Below are 5,565 nucleotides of genomic sequence, written 5' to 3'. Positions count from 1 at the left end.
ATACCCTGCCTGTATGTGCCATACTCTGCCTGCCCTATGCTGCCTGTGTGTGCCATACTCTGCCTGCCCTACCCTGCCTGTCTGTGCCATACTATGCCTGCCCTACCCTGCCTGTGTGTGTCATACTCTGCCTGCCCTATGCTGCCTGTGTGTGCTATACTCTGCCTGCCCTATGCTGCCTGTGTGTGCGCCATACTTTGCCTGCCCTCTGCCTGCCCTATTCTACCTGTGGGAGGTGAACCTGGCATGGATTTGTTCTGGGAGCTTGTTAGCATTTGAAAATAGTAATTATATGGTCCCTAAGGTGTGTAATTAAGTGTTGGTTGCTGTGCTATCCACAGGGAAGGAGGAGGCATATGGATTTAAGGGTGTGTCTTAATATGGCATAATAAACTTTTTTTGCATATCAATGAAGGGTGATATCCCTGCAGAGAGCACCAACCATTTGGGTTTTTTTTTCTTAAAGTGATACTGACATAAAAAAACGACTTTTTAAAATATGAATCTACATAAAAAGTTAACTATAGGTCATGTTGACCATTCTCTGCTGACAGGACTGCTTTTGTAAGTAATTGTTACTTAAAATTCCTAAACCTGACTGTTTTGCCAACCTGACTGTCCCTTCTCAGCCTGTCAGTTATAACTTCTAATTCTAACAGACTATTGCTGCACAAATATAGCAGCCCCCTCATAGAGGAACATGGGGGATCAGATAGGGAATGTAAAAGCATCAGACAAATACTTTTGTGGCAAAATTATAAATAGCATGCAAAGAGTTGTGGCATGACAATCTGGGTAATGCATGGGCTAATTACAAATGAAGGCAGAACTGCAGCCTACGGAAGGACTGGGCCACCTCTAGCCCAGTGTGGCTTTCTATATTTTTGTGCCACAATGAAAGGAATGTGTCAGTATCCCTTTAATATGGTTTTTATTGATTTTGGGTAACAAGGGGGGGGTAACAGTACACATAATTGCGTCTTACATGTTGTATTCATTCAAAGTTATTCATTATATTAAAACATAAAAAGGGGAAAGGGGAAGGGGGGATTAGGGGGTAGGGAAAGGGAAGGGGGATTTCCCTCTAGCGAGCTAGGTTATAGATTATTTGTAGAAGTCCAATTCTTTGAAAAACACCCAGTGAAACCAGGTTGCGCTGTACGTGTTTAGTGTTCCGGAGAGGAAAGAGAGAGTTTTTCAAATGTATGTATTTCTTCAATTTTCTTATACCAGTCTTGCAGTGTCGAGGTTGTGATTTGTTTCCATCTTTGCGGTATTAATATTTTGGCTGTGTTTAGTAGGTGCGGTTCAAGCAAGTTTTTAAAAGTAGACAATGGTTTTTCCATATGAAATAGCAAAACATGTTCAGGAGCATTTGGTATTTCAATATTAATGATATGGTATATTGCTTTCCTAATGCTTTCCCAGAAAGGTTGAATAAGTGGACATGTCCAAAATATGTATAGCAATGAGCCTTTTTCTTTGTTGCATCTCCAGTATGTTTGTAAATTAGTTTCAATTTGGAAGGGGTATAGTACTATCTTGTAGCAATTTTATAATGTGTTTCTTGGATTATACTGCATCTAGAGTTTTTAAAGGAGACATATCGGATAAATGGGAAAACCCTAATTTTGTAGGCAATTATGAATAATATCCGGTGCTGGTTTCCCTTTGGGCTAAACATTAACCCTATCTGTAACAATGGCCCCTTTATTGGAGCTCCCTATAGATCCTCTCAGGTCCCTGTCTGGGTTTCACATGAGGGGTGGGCGTGTCCTAACGGTCCCTGCCAGAAGCACAGTAGGAGGGGGAGAGCCAATCACAGCTGCACTCACACAAGCAAAGACAGACTTCAGTTCCCTATCAGGTCAGCCTAACTGCTGATTGGTTCCTATCCTACAGTGCAGGGTACGGAGGGCCGCCGGCCCCCAGCTCATCCACAGATTTCAGCCAGCAGGAAGTGGCACAGATGGGCGGGGCTAGTGGGGTTTGGGGGGAATTTCTCAATAAATCAGTCCAAAACACAACTTTTTTAGCACAATCCTTCTATATCTAGAGGAGTATAATTCACTGGTACATTCATAATTTTTATAGGATGTGTCTCCTTTAAGTAATTTATTTAGTTGCTAAACTGTTTCTCTTGAAACTGTATGCCTGTGTCTCTAGACCATGATTCCAGGAATGTAGGTTTTATGAATGTATATGATTGTCTCAGGTTTTTGTATAGTTGTGAAATGGTGTGTTTGGGTAGTAGGGACATGGCGGTTAAAGCTTCAAAGGGGGACAAAGGTCTACCTAGTGTGGGTGTACCCCCCAGACTTTGATAATAGTGTTTTATCTGAGCATATTTCAGGTGGTCTATGTTTGAAAACTGTTTGGAATTTCTGTTTATCTACAAATTCTCCTTTATCTATAAAGTGGATTATTTATAGATTGTCTTCTATTAGTCAATGTGAGAAATAGTTTGGTTGCTGTCCAGCGGGGAAGGCTGGATTTTTGATTAGTGGCAGGAGGGGATATGGGAACTGTGTACGTTTATATTTTAGGCAACATTTATCCCAGATCGCAAGGGTATTCATCAATAGCAGATGATCTGCATATCTGATTCTTCTGTGTCTTTTCTCTAGCCACGGGAGGTGTATTAAGTAGCTATAGGTTGCTTGTTGTTCTATTGCAATCCATAGTTTGGTGTCGGCATGGTGGGACCAGTCAAGGATACGCAGAGGCTAGCTAGCATAATCTGCAATCAGGTAGTGTTACAACTCCTTGTGTTTTATTTTTTATTAATGTTTTGTAATGGAGTATAGGTTTTTTACCCTGCCATATGTATCTAGTAATTATAGCTTGTATTGAGTCTATTATTGATTCTGGCATATGTAGGGGGAGAGTTTGGAATATATACAGAATCCTGGGTATTATATTCATTTTGATGACATTTATTTGTCCGAACCACAAGAGGGGTTTGTTTAGCCAGTTGCCAAGGTCTTTTTTAATGGATGATAAAATATTTTTTAAATTGTCCAGTTTTCATAATCTTTGGAGATTTTTATTCCTAGGTATATTAAGGTATGGGAGGCCCATTTATGTGGGGATGGTCTTAAATGCTCTTGTGATAACATAGGCGTTACAACTGGCTTCCATTATCGGCCCTCCCCCATGTAGGTCAAAAAAGTGGAAAGCACTGATTTACGGGATATTCATGGCTCTTGTGTAATGTATATATTTATCTGATATATCTTTTTCTGCTTTCTTCAATGATACCCCCATTTCCCCTGCTTTTTGTGTTGCACTCTTGTGAACTCTTGTGGAAACCACTGGGTAGAAAAATTACCAAATGTTTATGATTTTAATGCTAATGCATATCCATCTACCCCTCTGTATGCAAAAATGGAGAAGCTAAATGGATAAAGTGGAGCTCAAAATATTATAAGAAAATAAGAAACATACATATAAGTGGCAACAGATTCTGAATCTCTGCAATCTTGATCCCAACACTCTTACTACTGAAAGCATACAACCTGCTCTTCAGGACATCAGTTGTCTTTTCATTTAAGTGATTAAAAATGTAAAACTAATAAACATTTTCAGTTAAAAAAATGGTAGAATTTGGCTAATATATAGTAATGTGTTTACGCAAAATACTTATGTTGAACTTACGTGTGCCAATTTAAATACAAATCACAATATTGTGAATTCATATAGCACCATCTAGTGCTTCAAAATGCTCAATTTATAACAGCACTCCTGGTCTGAACGATCTGAAATATCATCATCATCATTTAATTATAAAATGCCAGCAGATTACGCAGCACTTCACAATAAATTTAAACAAACAAAGATCTTAAAAATTTTAACAAACAAGGGTATACAGAAGTACCAGAAAAGATAACTAAGACATGTCCAAGTCTTTTAGTCAGGAAGATCTGAATTAAATAAAATCACTGCTGCTTTTCAATGCAACTGTCACCTCAAAAGCACTGCCAATACTTATGTCCTCACCCTTTTTCTCCTCTCTTCACCCTCTCTTTGGACCTGTAGTGAGGTCACTACAATATCCTTTTTTCCCTCTTTCTTCCTAAAATGGTTATAAATGCTGTTATAGAGAATTGTCAATAATGGATAATTACAATACAATTGCTACTCAAAGTAAAATGACAACAATGTGATATTGATGTATATGTTCAATAAAAGAAGTTACAAAAAAAAAAAAAAAAAGCACTGCCAAAACATACAGGTGATTTAAATGGAAGTCCGTAGTGTGGTTTCAGGTGCCTGAATCTAAGACTCAAACCTTGAATTCATTACAACTGAAAATGGTACCATCTTTCAAAAAAAGTGAAAAAAAAACTTAAATTGGGAGTTTCCTTTAACTTCTGCATGACCTCACCAGCATGTTGATGCCAAATTTTAAATTTGAGTTATTTTTACACTTAATAAATCTCAAACATTAATGTTTTGGGAACTCTTGTTCCAGTTCATAATTTTTATCCCCAAAATATTTGAGTTACTGTGAAAACTCAACATTGATATTTTTGCCCTGTAGTTTGTCTCTTGTAAAACTTTCTAATCTCAACACTTAGGGCTACAAATGAGCATCTACCTATTCCAAAAGATATTCCAAAGTTTAAAGCATGTTGCGTGTGTACTCCTGGGAAGCAGAGATGGGTGGGATGGGTTGGAAGGAGCCAATGAGCCCTTCACAGTGTAGAGTAGTGTATAGCATTCTGAAAACACATAATATTCACATGGAAACATACAAATCACTTTTTTTTAAGGGATTCTGTCATGATTTTTGTGGTGTATTTTTTTCATTTCTAAATTACACTGTTTACATAGCTAATAATTCACTCACTGTTACCATTTAAAATGTTATTCTCAGTGCAATGTGCCTGAGTCTGAGGTTTCAGAAGGAGCCAGCATTATACATTAGAACTGCTTTCAGGTAACCTACTGTTTCTCCTGCTAAAAATACTTTCAACAGGACCCAAGTTCTATAATAACAAAACAGGGCTTTATGAATCTTGATGCAAATCTATCACTCACTATATTTAATGCTATCTGGGTATTTTCCCATTGCTCTGCTGATCGGCTGAAGAGGGGTAGGTTACATCACTCCAACTTGCAGCGCAGCAGTGACTGGATTTTATCTGTTAGCGTTTCTAAAAAATGGATTTCAGTGCAGGATTCTCCAGAAGCATTAACTGATGCGTTTTGGGAAAAAAAAAAGTTTTCCCATGATAGTATTCCTTTAATGTTCTTCAGTCCAACTATGTATTCTTAGGAGACAGCAGGGAAGCCTCTGGGAACAAGGACTACAGTTTACCAGCCTACTTGGCTTTGCTAAACATGGACAATCTGTATCACCTCCTGCACTGAAAGCTTAAAAAACAATGTTTCTCAAAATATATATATAAATAATTTTTTAAAAATATATTTCAATATATTTATTGTTTATATAAATATATGTAGTTGTTTTTTTTTATCTATACTAGATACACTTGTTTTACATGAAATTCCCGACATAAACATGGCTACCGCCCTGTCAACTAACTTCTTCCAGTCAGG

The sequence above is a fragment of the Xenopus tropicalis genome, chromosome 8 (genome assembly GCF_000004195.4).
Source record: "Xenopus tropicalis strain Nigerian chromosome 8, UCB_Xtro_10.0, whole genome shotgun sequence".
Taxonomy (NCBI): Eukaryota; Metazoa; Chordata; class Amphibia; order Anura; family Pipidae; genus Xenopus; species Xenopus tropicalis.
This window is presented reverse-complemented; position numbering follows the sequence as displayed.